At 34.9% G+C, this 19,233-nt stretch overlaps 1 pseudogene; it reads left to right on the top strand.

Annotated features, from left to right (window-relative positions):
- Positions 1-1,137: 1,137 nt before the first annotated feature.
- Positions 1,138-19,233, top strand: part of LOC113117608 (syntaxin-binding protein 5-like) — a 41,206-nt pseudogene continuing 23,110 nt past the window's right edge.

Here is a 19,233-nt window from a genome sequence, read left to right as displayed (position 1 = left end):
ATTTATATAAAATAAGTTAATATTATCATTTTTTTTCTAAAATAATACTCAATTATTTAACTAATATTATAGTAGTAAATGTACGATAGTATTACATTAAATCTGAATATAATTTAGTAAATATCGTTAGATAATAATATGCTATTATGGTAAATGGTATTTTTTTAATAAAACAATGATAATATTATATATATATATATATATATATATATATATATATAATATATATATATATATATATATATATATATATATATATTATATATAATATATTAATAAAATGTATAATAACAGTGTTATAATTAGTTATATAAAAATAAGTTAATATTATAATTTTATTATAAAATAGTATTTAATAATTTTATTAATATTATATTATTAACAATATGATAATATTACATTAAATCTAAATATAATTTGGTAAATATTGTTAGATAATACTACTACTACTACTACTACTACTACTAATAATAATAATAGGTTAACAATTAAATAATGTTATTATGGTAAATGGTGAATTTTTTTTTAATCAATAATATTATATATATATATATATATATATATATATATATATATATATATATATATATATATATATATATATATAAATGATATATATATATATATATATATATATATATATATATATATATATATATCATTGTTTTAAATATTATTGTATTTTTTTTTTTTTTATTGATTTCCTATAACCGTATAATTAGCCTATTGTGTATACAAAAATAAATCCGATTAAAGCCATCATGGTGGGTGTTTCCCCTAATCTTCATCACAATCATCATCTAATGTTTGAACTGTTGACTTTCCTGAAGGTTATTATAGCCAACAGCCACAGGCCACGCGCGCTGATCCAGAGTCAGTGCGCCGCAGCGGCGTCTCTCTCTCCCTCACATCCGGGTGTCGCCTCTTCAGCGCAGACGCGTCGCGGTGATTGCAGCGCTCTGCGTTTCCGCGTTAGTAGCGGGGGGAACGGAGCACAGCGAGAGTGGCCAAACATAACTGAATTACGCTGGCCGTTCCGCGATTAAAATGAAAAAGACGTGACATACCATCCGGCGTCCGTGTTTAGGGAATGAGCGTGGGATTATGACCCGAGACGGAATGACAACACTGCCTGACATGTGAGACGTCAGGACAAATACAACAACAGTGCGCTTGTGTGGCTGTCTCCGCCACCGTCTGTTTATGCTCGCTCTGTTGATGCACATTTTGCATTCGTTTCGCATTTGCTTGGAGGCAATATGAAGAAGTTTAATATCAGGAAGGTGTTGGACGGCTTGACGTCCTCTTCCTCCTCCGCCGCGTCCCTTCAGTCGGGAAACCGGGAGAATGACATGATTCAGGAGACCCTGCAGTCAGAGCATTTCCAGCTCTGCAAGGTGGGATTAGTTACTGTGATCTCATGCGGGGGGTGAGTGAGTGAGTGTGTGTGTGGAGGTGAGTGAGTGGCGTCAACTCGACTCAATATTCTAATTAGTACCACATATTTTGTTTCCGATACGATACCGCTACTTTTAATGGCCTGTACCGATATATCGTTACCCATACGATACTTCTAAAATGAACTTTTAGATCATGAAATTTATTTTATTATTATGAGTACAATGGGTAATAATACCTACTTAACTTTATATTTAAAATGAATTTTAGCATTCAATATGCCTTAATTGCAACTAATTAAGTTATATTTTTGTTTACACATGGTTAAAATATGTTTACTATAGTTGTAACCAAGGAAATCTACAAATACTATAGTTAAACTATGTTTACTTTACCATGGTTCACTGAAGGACTACCAGTAATAGGCTGTTGCATGCATAAAATCCAACTTTTTTTATTCGGAGAGTGTATTATTTATATAAAAAATACAGAATAGAACATGAGCAATATGAACTTTTAACATTCAAATTTAAATAAATGTACTGCACAAACTAGGTGACAATTTCAATAGGTTTATTGTTATAAATAACTCATCATATTGTGAATATAGCCTATGTTTTTTTTTCTGCATTGTTCTGGGCTGCCTTTTCCAAAAACATAAATGCTTTCAAATTATAGGCTGCTCTTGGGAAACGCAGCTCTATTTAAATGCACTGTGAGAAGTGAGTGAACACTCTCTGTAATTGATTGATTCTGCCTTGCAACATTTGCGTGTTCAACAGGCATTATTTTTTGTTTAATAAACAAAAACATTGGTAAATAAAAACACCTTAGTATCAATATTTTTTTATTTGAGTATCGATACTTTCGATACTTGCATCAGTATCGATATATTAATACTTCAGGATCGATTCTCCCATCCCTTCTAATTAGAAGTGCAGCTCGCCAATGTTCAATGGTTTTTAACTCGGTTAAAACAAAACACCTCAGAATCGTTTATAACCATCACCGGCTGGAATAACCACCCAGAGATATATGAGATTAATCGCTCGTGTGACGTCTGAGTTGACCGTTGCTGTATTGGTGGCGGTTATTTTAAAAGCAAACTCAAGGGTTAGTTCACCACAAAATTTAAATTCTGTCATTAATAACTCACCCTAAATGTTGTTCCAAACCTGTAAAACCATCATCCATCATCTGAACACAAATTAAGATATTTTTGATGAAATCCGAGAGCTTTCTGACCCTGCATAGGCAGCAACACAATTAAAACGTTCCTAGAACCAGAACCGTTTGTTTAGAGAGTACCACGACGCATGCACACCAGAATGTAAACAATGCTGATTACGTTGATTATGTTCTGGGGAAAGCACAGGCATTTTTCTGGGTACTCTTTTCCCAAATGGCGGAGGATGTTAACACGGGGAGAAGAATTGTTGAATAAATTGATATTTTTGTTTTCGTTGCGCAAGAAAAGGTATTTCTGTAACTTTGCAAATTTTAAGTTAAGCCATGTGTTATATGGACTGTTTTACCTTTGTCTTTACAACGTTTCCATGTCTGGGAACATTTCAGTTGTGTTGGTGCCTATGCAGGGCCAGAGAGCTCTGAGATTTAATACAAAATATCTTAATTTGTTTTCTGAAGATGGGCGAAGGTCTTACAGATTTGGAACGACATTAGGCAGAGTAATTAATGACAGAATTTTGGAGTGAAGTAACCCTTTAACATGCAAATTACTTTTTGTAAGGAGCGGAACTGATTCAAGTTAGGATGAGACAGAATGACAGACTCATTCATGTCATTTTTCAAGGTGTGCCAGTCTCGTCTGTCAAGAAATACCTGTGCTTAATGTTTTGTCTAACAGTTTAATTTGGATTGTAGAACAGATTAGATCTTTTGCTAGTGTGAACAGATACTTTGTGTTCCAGTTCGCTCATTGTGGAAAATTGTTGTAGCTAAATGGTACAAGTTAGTTAATAAGGCCCTGTTTACACTTGTCACATGACCATTCATAATGTTATTGTTTACAAGGTCATTAAGTTTACCCCAAAATTTAAATTCTGACATTATTTACTCATCCTGTATAAACATGTAAGCCCATAGGTTTCTTTCTTCTGTTGAACACGTAATTTTCATTTCGGGGTTATTATCCCTCTCACTTGTTATTATCTATAATACATTTTTATATGTTTTTGTTTCTTAATTGTCATGGGTTCTATATGCTGTTATGACTAATAATTATTAGACTGCTTTTAGGTCAAACTGACCTGACGATTCACCAATAATCAAGCTATGAAAATAGTTATTAATAACCATTCAAAACAATATGATAACAAAACTGACTTAACAAAAACAAAATATTTGACAAAAAAATACAGTAAGAGAACATCTGATAACTAATGAACAAATATTACTCCTGTCAATATTTACTCATAATAAATATTTAATCTCTTCATTTTCACAAACTGAATTTATATACAGTATTAACAACCATTTAGAGTTTTGCATGTTATGTTTGAGCTTTTGTAATGGATCTTTATTCCTGTAATAAGACATTTTATTTAGCATATTATATACGTGCTTTTTGTTCTTAATTGCAATCACTACAATAATGCTCTGGTGACCAGCAGGCTGTATTAGTTGGGCTATTGTTAGACATTATATAATGTCAAATGTCTAAATGTGGTAATCATTCAGTACCATGGTAAATGTTAGAGTATTACCATTTGATATCATCACTGTACCTTGGTATCACTACAGTAATTCACAGTAAGTCAGCTTCTTAGCATCATGTTGTCTGAACCAAATCTCTAATATCCATTTTAATTTCTAAGTAATTAAATCCTAATTGAAACCCCTGTCCCCTACCTCATTACTAAAACTAATAATAAGAAGACAGGCCATGCTCAATTTGAATTATTTGTGTTTTACTGAATTGTTATAACTATAAATCAAATTTGTTGACCCTTGTGAAGTATTTCAATGGAACGCAAACAGACAATTTTTTTTAGATATTTATGCATGCATTAACATGTCTTTAAAGCTCCCCAAAAAACATGTTAAACATATATATATATATATATATATATATATATATATATATATATATATATATATATATATATATATATATATAATCAGCATGGAAATTAGCTTTGATATCTAGCTGAAATAAAATAAGAACATTTTAGCTAATTGTTATTTTATTTGAAGTGATGATTTTTATTTATTTATTTTTTTTTTTTTAAGTTTTAGTTAAAGATTATAACCCTGCTTGGTATGAGGAATAGCTTGAAATATAGGTTGTTTCCTAAGAAATAAAAGAAGAGAAAATTTGTCTGAAAAAACACCATAAATGTAAATGTGTGCAGTTACAGACATTATTACCAGCAAATCATTATTTACATTTCTGTCATTTCCAATCTTTTGGCTTCAGAAGACTTATAGTGCACTTGATGGTTAACACAGGTTTTGATCCAAATGCCAGTAAATGCCAATTTTCCTTTTTGTGTGAACTGTTCCTTTAAGAACACAATTGCTTTGTTTGTAGTTTAATGCAAATCATCTTCTGCTTCACAGACAGTGCGACATGGCTTTCCCTATCAACCCTCCTCCATGGCTTTTGACCCTGTGCAGAAAATTTTGGCTATTGGCACACAAAGCGGAGCCCTGAGACTGTATCCTTTATTTGAAGAGCTGGCAACATACCCATCCTAACAGACCTGGGGGGCAATAAGTGTCAAATGCGGTCGTGTTGTTTATGTATATTTAAACAAAGGCAGTCCTCCCACCCTTCTGTGCTGGAAGTCTTGTTGCACAAAGTAATTGACTTGTTCAAAGCATGCGTTGCTCTTTTTTCCTAAACTCCACAGAAACATATGATTATGTAAGTTGCTAAATACAAGTAACAACATCCTCTGGTAAATCAGCTTTTAAGAGCCTTGCTGTTCCCCCAGGAGATATGAATATTTACCCTAGAGAAGCTTCATAGGAGCTAATGATTTAAGAAACATGAAAAACTAGACTAAAGACACCCGGGCTTGTAGAAAAATTTGCATTAACAAATCAACATGCCTAGTATTGTTGATCAACTGATATATGTTATTCAGTAACAATGTCAATGCCAATTTTTAAGGCAGGGTGGCTGATATAATCCTGATATCTAATATAATATATATTAACTGTGGTCAAATTATGTGGGTCGTTGCTTTTAAAATATGTAAAAATCTCTTATATATTAGCCTGGGCCCATATCTACAGTACCTCCATTGCTTGGCTAAAATGCAAATCAAAGAAATTGATAAAACATTTCAAAACTGATGCTTTAATGCACTAAATGCTCAGTCATCAGTGAGAAGGTCAGTTGATTCCAAGCAGTAAAAATCAAAGCAGCCCGAGTCATGCATTTGAGCAGCCTCATTTCAGAGGCACATTTCCTAGAAGCAGGGTCTTTATTCCTTGAGGAGCTGCGCTCATTAATATATCTCCACTGTGGCATGAGCAGCTCCACTGCCATATGTTGCAGAGCTCGTCTCATCATTGGTGCTGCCGACTATCTGCCAGAAAGCCACCTCGCACGTGCTGGAAACATCGCTGGTCCTGCTGGGCACGTCTGTTAGAGCTGCTTCAGCTTTATTTCTGAGTGTTTTCATGTTCAGATATACACCACGCCATTTTTTCAGTTGAAAGAAACATGGCTACAGAGTAGGGCTGGGTAGTATATATTGTGCAGTGGTATAGTTTTTTAAATATATTTTTTTATGGTATTTTTATCAAACAAACCCTTCATATTTATTTTCTTACTGTCTGTAAATAGTTGCTGAAAATAACAAAAAATGCAAAAATAAATAAAATAGTCATTGTAGATTCAGTTTTAATTGTTAAATCAAATGACCAATCAAAAAGCATGTCTTAAGTAAAATAAGGAAAATTCTACAATTTAACAACAAATTGAAAAAGTTAATTTTTAGGGCCATATGAAATTGGTTTTATTCTTCTAGAATTCTCTGTTTTCCATTTTAATTTTTCACTTTATTTAAATTACATTTCCGTAATAAAAAAAACGATCAAATGTATACATATAAACAAAACATAAAAAGAAAGTTGGAAATAAATGTTTTATTTTTTTCCCCAAATTCTATTTTATTTTATTAAAATTTATATCTTTTCTATTTAAAATTTTCTGTATTATGTTTTCATTGATAAATAGATTTTCAATAGTCAAAAATTGTGTCTTAATTGAAATTATGAAATGTATACAGTTTAACAATAATTTATTAATACATTTTAACATTAAGTGTGTTCTCATTCTCAGTTTTCCATTTGAATTCTTTTGGATTACATTTTTTAATTATTCAATCAATTAATTAAGTCTCATCAATTGATTTCAAAACATTTTAAAATGTCATAATTTATTACTCATTTATTCAAATTAACAGGGCCCTCTGAAATGTTGTATTTTTATTTCCGGAATTCTTTGTTGTCTGTTTTTTCAATTTTTCTAGATTTATGATTTAATACAATTTATCATAAAAATGTAATAGAATGTCACAATGCAAGTCTACTTCCCAAAAATGTTTGATGTCTTCATCTATTTTGTGAAATACACCATGAAACATGATTTTAGTTATACCAAAAAAGTACCAAAAAAGGCTTCATGGTTGAAGGCCAGACTTCTTCTTGTCAGATATGAATCTTGGTCGTGGGAGTGCAGCTCTATTATGCTTTTGTAATGGTGTGCAGTAGGTTGCCCAAGACTTCACTGTATCAATGGCATTTTGTCCTTGTGGAAAGTCACAAGCCACCCACCAGGTCAGTGATCTGAGTGGTGGAGAGTTGAGTTGACTGGCTCTCTCCTCTGTGTAAATGTGCAGCGAGGGCTGATGGGCTTACTGTCATTCAGTCCATTAGGCTATTTATCAAAAGAGAGGATGTATCGTTTTGCCTCATTGCCCCCAGCATTGGGAAACAGCACCACAGCTCAGCTGACACAAACTCAGGTGTTTACTAACAGTAAATATCTCATTTTACATGATTGGTCTCCTGTGTCTCTATCTGTGTGTTTTCATCTAGAAACCTTGTTGGACGATGAGGAGTTGGGAGTTTCAGCTGCCTTGGCTTTATAATAAATCCTAGCAGTTTGTTGTTATAGATGCTTGGCTGCATTAAAACAGTTAAGCGCTCTTTTAATATGCAGTTTCGTCACTGTTACAGTACTAAGAAGCAAACATTTGTGAGGTTTTATGCATGAATAATTCACAGATGGATTGTTGTTGAATGCTTTTTGTTCTGATTATGGTCTGTGAAGTTTTATGCATGGTAAAGACTTGAAAGCTTAATCAACCGCTGCCAACAAAGGTGTTTAAGAAACATTAATGTGTTTCTTGAAGATACAAGCTTAAAGGGATACTCCACCCCAAAATGAAAATGTTGTAATCACTTACCCCCATGTCGTTCCAAACCTGTAAAAGCTCCGTTCATCATCGGAACACAATTTAAGATATTTTGGATAAAAAGCGGGAGGCTCCAGTGCTCGCGCACCCCCACGCTCTGCATAGTTAGCATGTTTCTCTTATCTTACATAGCTGATTCAGATAACCAGCTCGTTAGAAGAGAGCTACATGAATGAACTGTGTTCCGATTGACATTTCCCTACACAGTGTTCACTTCTTCCCACGCCTTAAATAGGGAAATCTGTTGAAGTTTACTTCACCTCGGAACATTAATACATGGATTTGTGCTGCACTGCTGCCTGCAGCATCTTAGTAGAGAATTGTGACATAATATACCTCTATAAATAAAGACAATTAAAATTCTTGTCTTGCAGACATTAATGCCCTTTGAATGGAATACACGCTCGCTTCGAACAGGAATCATGGTGATTATCCGGTGGGGTTTGAGTTGTTGAAAGTTGAAAACTGTTGCCCTAGACTGCCAAGTTAATTACACTGTCAAGGTCCAGAAAAGTATGAAAAGCATCGTCAGAATAGTGCATCTGACATCAGTGGCCATTTTGGAGAATTTGAGCTGTATGCAGGCAATACGTTTTCTGCATCTATTTATGCTTTGATTTGAAAGAAAACAGTGCATCAGTGCAGTGCGGCTGACATAGAAGAGTGTATGCAGTGTGCGTTCAGTTAATATTCATCAAAATGGCACTACGGTGATGAGAGACACAGAGGAGACAAATTGTTGAATAAAGTCGCTATTTTTGTTTTATTCGCATACAGAAAGTACTCTTGTCACTTCATAACGTTACGGTGGAACCACTGATGGCAGATCATACTTTTCTGGACCTTGACAGTGCAATTTACTTGGCAGTCTATGGGACATTCACAAGCCTCCTGGTTTACATCCCAAATATCGTAAATTGTGTTTACGGGTTTGGAACGACATGGGGGTAAGTGATTAATGACAAAATGTTCATTTTGGGGTGGAGTATCCCTTTAACCCATAAATCAGAATTTTCTATGCTTAACCCACAAAAACTTGAGCCTGAGTCGAGCATTACATTTTTTTACATTATCAGTCGAATGAGGAAAGCCTTCTTTGCATTTGTGTTTAGAAATACCACAAGCCACTGTGGTTTACCAGATGAGGAAGTTGCCTCGTTTTCTTTGAGAATGCAGCTTTCTTTCATCCTTTCTTAGTTCACAACGAGTGCTGCATAATGCTGTATGAACTTTGATGATGTAGGGTTAAAAAAGAGGGACATGGCATGTGACTAGGTTTCTGAGCCATGACATTTTGACCTAAAGAGTACATTAGGTGCATTAGATCTGTTTTTTATTCATAAGTGAACTAAAATTTAGTGTAGATTGTACTGTAAAATGTTTACCAGATGTTAAAGATTGTCAACGTAGTGATTTCGTAATAAGATGCTGAATACAGGATTAGTGTATAAATGGAGCAATTATAATTATATTTATCGTCCTCTAATGTGCTAAAGAGTATTTTCCAGATCTGAAGTTGATATAGCAAAAATTTTGGTTCCTGTGAGATGTTGTTAAGACACTATACCAAAAATACTCCAATGAAATTTTGTTTTATTTTCCTTTCACATATGTATACGTTTTTGTTTCAATATTACTTCTATCACAATATTACCGACAATTATGCAACTTTGAGATGCAGAACTTTGCAAAGATATGTGTTTTGTCTAGATTAGAAAGTGTTGGTTATAAAATATTGTGGTAAATTGTGTAATATTACACTTGACACCAGACACTAGGTGTAGGAGCACACTCAAAGATGGATTAAGAAACGTATCTGAATGAGGAAGTGCCACCCAGATCTCACCAAGTGAGGAAATGTGTGCTGAAAACTGAAACCATCTTCAGAGCTCCTTGCTTAGATACGTTGCCAGTGCTGCTTTACAATTCACGCTCAAATAATTTTTTATTAGGCTTCAGCATGGTATAAATTGAATTGATTAGTGCTATTTTTTATATCATCAGTGGTGTTTCAGTGTTGATTGCCTTGTGATCTATGACCCTCTCCTCTCTGCTGCTCTTGTAGGCTGCTGTTGGCAGCATCCACCTCCAAGTGCTTTAAATAACGGCCATTTGAGACTCCTCCAGAGTTTGTTTAAGGCACCCAGGGTCTGTTTGATTACTGTTCTTAATCTTGCTTGGACAGATCCTATCTCGAGTTGCAAGCTGTAGAGTCAAATAGCTTTATAATTGTTTTTTTTTTTTTTGCATTGCATTGCATTGCACAAGAGTTTGAGATTAATGTGGTACAGTATGTGCATGTCTGTTTTGCCGAAGCATGCCAGATTCTGCTGTAGACATTAGATGATTATATTTTTTATATCAATCAAGCAGTGTCCTAGCAACCATTCAAAACACCTTCACAGCTCTCTAGCAAAGCCATTATGTATCTGCATGATTTAGGGTGCGTCTCAATCAGCTCCCGAGCTCGTCGTGAATCACTGGTAAGTTCCCTAGACTCACTGCATGTTAGGACAGTGATCACTCCAATTCTAGTAACATGATTACGTGCAACGTCAACGGACAACATACTGTAGTAGAACATGAATTAATAAACAACCGACAGGACCAATCTCATTTTTATATTATTGTGTATTCTTGTTCTTACAACATTTCAGTCGAATGTTAATTAAAAATGTTCATCAGATGTTCATTAACTGTCGAGTGATGTGTAAAAGTTGAAAAAAAAAATTGCCTTTTCAAATCTTCTATCGCGTTATATTTTTGCAGTTGACTCCTGGTTTATGTTTCATGCTTCAGAAATGTGACGTTATTTCCGGTAAGGGAGCGTAGTGAGTGTTGATGCTCCCTAGTGTTTGCAGTGCATTGTGGGATTTTTCAAGGGGCGAATGTTCCAGTACATCCAAGGATTTCATGATTGGGACAACCCTTAAACTGGCCTGCTCCCTGATCAGTGCCCTTAATACTGAACATGGGAGCTGATTGAGACGCACCTACAGTAGCAACTCTTAAAACAGGCATGACATGATCACAGTGAGCTGGCGATCAAATGTCATACAGATAATTGCGATTTTAATAATTTAATTCTGTTCAGTTTGTCACTTAAAGTGCAAGCCTCATACACTATTTTTAGTTTCACTTGGAAATGTTAATAAATAAAATAAATTAAAAATGAAAATAAAATTGACCCATATGATTTATTTTAGAGCTTTATAATGTATCCATAATTTGTACTTTTTATTTTATATGTATATATATATATATATATATATTTTATATTTTTTATAATTATTGTGTGTGTGTGTGTGTGTGTGTGTATATTTATTAGGGCCGGGACTTTAACGAGTTAATTGAGATTAATTAATTACACAAAAAATAACGCGTTAACTAAGATTAATTAGTTACAGAAAAAAAATTCCCGCATTTTTAATAACGTATTTTTGCACTGCGGAACGTTTCTCACTGGATTTGTTTCGGCGGACCGATTATACTGGAGCACCAACTAGCGTTCGCTTCACATATCACTGCAGCACATCGAGCCTCAAGTATCACCTCAACGCAAAACATATAGCAGCTAGCGTGGACTTTACACTTTATGTTGAACTATGTATTATTTTGTTGGTGCAACAGTTTATGTTGAACTCTTTATTGTTTTGGCCAAGGTTATTGAGAGTTGGACTTAGTATGTTATGGCCTCTGAAGCAACAGAGAGATGTTTTCTAATAGTCAGTGTTTCCAATGTTCTGAATGTACTTGACAGTATTGTGTTTTACTTAAAAAACACAGAAGGTTCCAGCACCTATAAGCTTCCTGAATTTCTGAAATGTACTATTTCTAAATTGTTTCTAAATATGCTATTGCTACACTTCATGGCAAAAATTGCACTGGTCTGCTAGACTTGGTTGAACAAAAATAAACAATATTTTGTTGCTTAAGCTTATGTATTCAGTCATTATTCAATGGTATACTATAAATCCATGTGAAAAAAAAAATTACTTCTCACTGTTCTCAGGTCAAATATTTATATGCGATTAAAATGCGATTAATTTCGATTAATTAATTACAAAGCCTCTAATTAATTAGATTAATTTTTTTAATCGAGTCCCGGCCCTAATATATATATATATACTTTCCAGCAAGACTTTAGGGCAACGATCCTGTCTTGATGAGCTTCCTTTCTTTGTTAATAGATTGTGTTTTTATTAAATATATTTGAGTCTCATTTAATGAACTTATCAAGAAGCTCTTGGCCGGTGAGACAGAATTTTAATTATGCTCCGATGGCAGTTTTATTAAAGATGTAGGCAAGAACAGACGTGTGTAAGGCTTTGATAGTTTCTGGACCTCTGGTTAGTTTTCTGACTAGTTCACACCTTCCACATCATCTCGTCTTCATTCTCATCTCCTCTCTGCTTTGCTCTTCTCCTTGTTCTCTCTTTTGAGAGCTGCTTCACTGCCTTGTTGGCACTGTTTAGTTCTCAGGAACAAATGTCAACGGTTGCAGGGAACGTTGACAAGCCTGTCTGCTTTAGCTGCATTGTAATCTTTTGCTCTTGAGGCCTGTATTATTAGGGAATATAGTATGACAGCACCCTTATCAGATTGCAGTGTTTGCTCTCAGCGGAAGCTGCTGTTGTTTGAACTGAGTCACCCATTGTGGTCGGCAATGTGATGCTTTTGAAAGTAAAACTTTTCTGTAGATTTCCCATGTGAAATGTTACAGAGCTTTGTTCATTTGCTTGTTATAGCACATAGAGCTGTGTCGGCTTTTCTGTAGATTTCACATTTGAAATGTTACAGCGCTATGATCATTTGCTCTTTATGGGATGTATAATTGTGTTGCATGTACATATTGAGTATTAATCAATTAATAACATATTGAATGAACAAATCCAGGTCATATTTTGACACAATCTAAATCTTTTACATTTTATTAATTACTTTTGGGTTATCGTAATGAGAAATTCTCATGAAAGTAGTGTCACTCACAAAAAAAAAAAAAAAAGTGGATGATCTGTTTAAAGTTATTCTCACACACTGTGATGTATTTAGCAAATAATTGCCGCCCACTTAGACAGGAAGTGGCCATTTAACTGACATTATATGCAACCAGTCAGTTAACTTTTTCCCCACAATCTATATTTATAGGTGAATTTAAATAGAACAATAATTTACCAGTATGCAGTAAGTGTTAGCCATTTATTGAATGAAAAAAAAAAACAGACGGGAAACACAAAATGCATTCTAATCTGTTTTTGTAGGTAATGAAGTGTCAGTTTAGTTTTATTTATGTTATATTTACTTTATTATGTCTATTGCATGCATTTTTATTTCATTTTAATTTACTTAATTGTATTGTATTTTAATTCCAGTAACATAATTTCCCCCAAAAAAGTTCACTGGTAAGTTTCGTTTTCATAATTTTTTTTTATTAATGATTACATTAGTGTCTGCAACATTATAGGTCAAAGATGAGATGTTGAGAGACACATTTTGGTGCCTGTATCAAATAACATTTTCAAAATTGACTTTATATACATAAAAAACATATTAAATGCAAGTAAAGTGATTTTAATGTTTCAAATAATTTTTGTGAAAATAAAATGTTAAAATATGGGTGAAATAATGTTCAATTGTCATTCAGAATAACAGATATATTTATTTAAAAATGAAGTAACATGCTTATTCTGATCTGCACTTGTTAAATACATTAAGGAATTATTGATCATGCTAAATTTGATTATATTTTGATTTAATTTAATATATTTTATACACTTCCTGCTGACAAACTGGTAGAACCCAGTGGTTTTAAAGATAGTGGCAAACTGGGTTTATTCTGTAAATCATGGTAAAAATCTATGATAGTCATTACTTTTTGCTCAGGAAAAAATAAAATTAAACAGGACACATTCTAATATTGTCATCTTTGACTCATATCACACGAGAACATGACACCCTGAACCAATGTTTCCAATTCAAGTCAATTCTAAGTTGCTTGATAAAAGCATTGAACTACATGATGAAATTTAAATGTAAATACTTTTTTGGGGGGGTTTTCAGGTAAATGAAAACTTTAATATGTATATATTTGACAGCATTTATCTTTAGTCCTACAGCTTCTGAGTCTCTCTTGAAAAAGAGTTATTAGCTGGTTTGTGGTGATAATTATATCCAGTAATCGAATCTGTTTGTTTGGTTGGGCTCCAGATCGCGGGGAATGTGAAGAGCTGCTGTCTGATCCAGCGCCACAGAGAGCTTAAGATGAGGAGAAACTGGCCGGTCAAGGGCTTGGTGCTTACAGTTATGAATAAATAATGAGTCAGTGGTCCTCTGCAACTTATTTATAACAGCCCTCTGTTATTTATTCAGTCCAAATATGGTGAAGGTTAGTCTGCTGTGTAAACATCCTGTTTAGTTCCTATCAGCGCATCTCGAGAAATGAATGCATCTCAAGAGAGAGCCAAAAGCTATCCCCGAAATGAACATTTTACCTGAAAACTGAAACTGAATTATTAATTTTTCATTTAGCAGAAAATACAGTTTTGGTAATTAAATTTGGTTAACTGAACTCAGTCTGCCAGTTGCAGTGTTGTTATTCATCAGTGAAGTCTCCCAATATTTACATAAGTAAATATAAGTCACACATACACTGAACCGGCTTTTCTGTCATCCTTTCATTAAATATTTATATGTTCGATTTTCCTTCAAAGTAACATAATATAGTAGAACACTGTTTGTTCTACACAACAGAGCAAAACAATATCGTTTTTTCATAGTCCTGGTTAGCTGGTGCACGCCATTGCAAAAATTACAGCTGAAATGTTGAAGTTCCTGTCAGCTTTTGATGTCCACAATATCTCATGTATCTGTTTTTCTAATTTTGTCTCTATGATTAATAGGGCTGAGGCTGCAGAGAAGTAAAAAACAAAACAAAATACTCACTAAATGTGTTATATTTAAGGATATAATTTGTTAGGTTAGAGATTTGAACTCCATTTAAAAGCTGAGCAATTGCGAGTTTCTAGATCAGCGAATCTCTACGGTGTTTTATGAAGAAGCTGTGAAATATTAACATGACTAAAGGCATGAAACAGGCCATAGCTTCGTCTTGTTTTTAGTTCATTGCCCTCTTGAACTCTCTGGCGCTGTCTTGTTCGCAAACTGTCGCGTCAGCAAGGTGAGTTCATCTTCAGTGTAATGGCTTTTTCCTGTGCACAGTATTACCAATGCTGTTTACCATAATTGATCTGTTTAACAGAGATGCATTAGCTTGCATGTGACTGAAGAACATATTAGATGCTGTCAAGCTTCACATACTTTAAGCTGGTTCTGTGTACTCGTAAGACTTTTAGGTCTTATAAATATGTTTTCACAGTTGTAAGTCACTCAAGAGGAAATTAGTACACTGCTGCAGGAAACCGCTCATTCAGTACAGATGAGACACCCATTTCCTGTTTATAGTGTCAACTATTTTAGCATTCATTCCCTGGCATGAGACGTGTGTTAGATGTCCTGAGGTAACAACATACAGCGTCCATATGTTGTTTTGCAGTGATTCTTCTTGGCAGATAAGAAGCTTTCTAAGCTGAGGATATTGCTGGAGTGAGTTGGCCTTCGCCCCTGGGTCACACTGGCTCTTTTTACTCGCCTATATTGTATTTATTGACATCTATGTTACTATGAACAACTTTTAACATCCATTGGAACCATTTCCATTTGTTTGTTAGAGTGGAAAAGGGTTCTTTAGGATATTAAAATGTTCTTCTAAGGGTTATTTTTTAAGGACTATTTAAGGAAATATTCTTTGGAGAACACATAATGGTTCTTCAATTGCAGTGCTGAGAAACCTCCTTTTTGAAACCTTTATAAAAGTGAATGCTATAAAGTATCTGTGGGTTTTCTTTGGATTATATTACGATCTAACAGATTTGAAAGAACATCCAACAACACAAACATTTCCTCGCCCGTTATGAAACGCTGGTATCTGCAACCTGATATGAAACAGAACTTGCATTTGTGCTTAAATGCATATAGACAGCATGCAATGCAACACCAGAGCATTCACTTACAAGACTTAAGACTGTGATTAGAGACTTTGTATAATCCATTTAGTTAAGTCAATGGAGAAGACCCTCGGTGCTATGATGCACAGACCTCTGGGGTTCCCTCTAGTTCTGAACCATGTTGCAACATGAACACATTGAGAGACCTTTTTTCTTTTAGTTTTTATATTAAAATGTATATGAAGGTGAAAAACTGATGACTTTTTTACTGCAAAGCTCCAAGAGGTTTTTCTCATATTTGACATGCAATAATCAGTGCTTTTTGCCGTAAACACATGTAAGAGTAATACAAATTTAAGCCAGTTAGTACTTACACAAAAAGTATGATTTCTAAAGAATTGAAAGCATATGGATTACTTTTTGGAGCTTGGTGGGAAAAATCACCATCTCGTTTTTTTGCATGCAAATTGCATCTCAAAAGAAAAAAATACTGTGTCGGAAGTAAATACCCCTTTAATTATGCAATGCATTTTTAGTCTCATTTTAGACTCATACACTGGTCATCATATCCTGTGTTCAGCACATTTAACAGGGACTCCGAGGTGTTCAGAGGTGTATGTACCTTAACTGAGCCTACAGATTCGGCCGAGCTGGAGTGGAGTGTTTCTGCCAGCATGAGAGCGGATCGGCGGTCATCCAGCTGGAGTTTCTTGTAAATGAAGTGAGTTCTGCCCTCTTTCTTAATTTCTCCAGATCTTATCCCTCTCTCTGACATTGCCTGCGGCTCTCGGTTGAATACTGAGTCTTTTAATCTGTTCGAAATGTAATGAATTAAAAATGTAGAGCTCTTTAGTCCTTTATTGTGTTCTTGTTTGTTTGGTCCATAGGGTGCGCTAGTAAGTGCTTTGGCAGATGACAGTATTCATTTGTGGAATCTGAGGCAAAAACTTCCAGCCGTCCTTCATTCTCTTAAATTTAACCGGGAGAGGTAAGCATCCTGTACCCAAAGAAACCATGCACAAATATGCATGAGTTGGTGTGTTTATCGATACGCAAATTATATACTGTATATAAATCATCTGCTCTGAGAATGTGTCACTTTAACATGCATTTGGGAACACAGCATGCACAAAACATCATCTGTCACTTGGTAAACACTCACATTTTCTTCAGAAAATACAAAAGTTGGCCTTACCTGGAAGTTTTGTCTTTTTTATAAGTAGCAATGTACTTTGAATTTCTACATTTTCTGGTAATCAACAGACCATGAAAGCTTGAAATGAATGTTTGTTCGGAGACAAGGGCAGGACAAAGTCCTCAAGTGCTCTTGATTTGTGTCCCATTCAAAAGACACACAATGGCAAAAATGCACAGTCGTTCAAAGAAATACCAGATGATTTCTCAACCGTGACTCATTCATTTTGCCAGATTTATCTGCTGTTATTGCCTTTTCATGCTTAATGTGTCACGAGGCACAGATCAGTCAAATGTTCGCCATCGTATGAGATAATCACGGGGGATATTTCACTTTGATTAAGGTCAGCCCTCTCCTTGTCTTTGGCAGGATCACGTTTTGCCATTTGCCGTTTCAGAGTAAATGGCTGTACGTGGGCACGGAAAGAGGGAACATTCACATTGTCAATGTGGAGTCCTTCACCCTCTCAGGCTATGTGATCATGTGGAACAAAGCCATCGAACTGTGAGTGCCTAGACACAGTGAATCTCCTCTTGTGTTTGGGAGATTTTAATTAGAGGACTCGTATGCAAATATTAACACAAGGACATCATGCATGATCTTTGCATACCACCTCGAAATATTTTCCTCACAAACTGTCACCTCTCTTCAACAGTTCCTCAAAGACTCATCCTGGACCTGTAGTTCATATCAGCGATAACCCTATGGACGAAGGGAAAGTACGAAACCTTGAGCCTTTGTGATTAAGAGTATTCCCACAAAACACTTTTTGAATGCTCAGCTGTCAAATTGCATCATTTCAGAAAAGTTGTGTCTCTTTTTTTTTTTGCAGCTTTTAATTGGTTTTGAGTGTGGCATAGTTGTGCTGTGGGACTTGAAATCGAAGAAAGCTGACTATCGGTACAGCTATGATGAGGTGAGACTGAAACCTAGAGCATTGTTTAAAGCAAAACAACTTACTCTTGTTCTGGAAGGAAGGAAGGTCTCTGTTAGATGTGACAGTAGTGACTAATCACAAAAATACATCAGTTATGGCATGTTATTCTATACAATGCAGTAAACTTTACATTAACAGCTGTTCAATTCCAGCAATCCTTCCTGTTGCAGTTGTAACATAAAATAAAAATCATTTTCTTAAAACTCTGTTGAGTACTCAAATAAACAACTCTAGTCTAATTTTTTTAAGATGCGCTTGTGTTATCAATGAGGAACAGAACTAAGATTGAACTCATATATGCTGTCACAACCCATGAACCGTAGTTTGCCTGACCTGATTTCTCTTGTGGTTGATTACTCATCTTTTGTTTGGCCTGTAGGCGATCCACTCCGTGGCATGGCATCACGAGGGGAAACAGTTTGTGTGCAGTCACTCAGATGGCACGCTTACCACATGGAATATACGCGCTCCTGCCAAGCCTGCCCAGATCATTACGCCACATGGTACGCTTCTGCCCAAACAAACTCCCTTCCAAGTTCCTCAGGTTGAACGCTTCAGGGAGCACAGAATAAATATTGCAAGACCATAGCGGTGAAATATGTCATTTGGTTTGAAATAAACGAATGATTGTTTCTAAACAGGTTTCTGAAACCGGTCAGTGATTTTAAAGAGTCACTAAACTTTCAGTCAAGCAGCCTATGAATGATTTACTTATGGATACTTTTCACATATCAGCAGTTATCAATGTTGTAAATCAAACAAAGTTATGTATGTTTTTAACACTAACTAACAGCATTAGTGTTTCTTACACAGTGGTTGAGGGTTTTTACATCTTTCTCTTCTGTGACCAATTCATTCATTCACTTTATTTACAGAGGATTTTACAACTGCACCTGCAAAGTCCTGAACAATCAAAAAACACTTCATTAAAACACATAACTTAACACAAGACACATCCTATTAAACAATGAAGACTAGCCCACCTTCTCAAAGGCTAAAGAGGAGAAGTAGTTTTTGGCTTCAATTTTAAAAGCATTTAAGATGTTCCTGAGGAAGACTATTCCAGAGCCTCGGTCGGCTTTTAACTTTAAATAAGTAAGAGGGACAGTAAGCAATAACTTATTATTGGATCTTAAAGACCTTGTTGCTTGACGAACAGCAATGAGCTCAGACACGTAAGCAGAGGCCAACCCATGCACTGCTTTAAAAACATACACAAGAGTTTTATATTTTATCCTGTAGTTT

This window comes from Carassius auratus, chromosome 17 (assembly GCF_003368295.1).
Source record: "Carassius auratus strain Wakin chromosome 17, ASM336829v1, whole genome shotgun sequence".
In the NCBI taxonomy this organism is placed as follows: Eukaryota; Metazoa; Chordata; class Actinopteri; order Cypriniformes; family Cyprinidae; genus Carassius; species Carassius auratus.
This window is presented reverse-complemented; position numbering and strand designations above follow the sequence as displayed.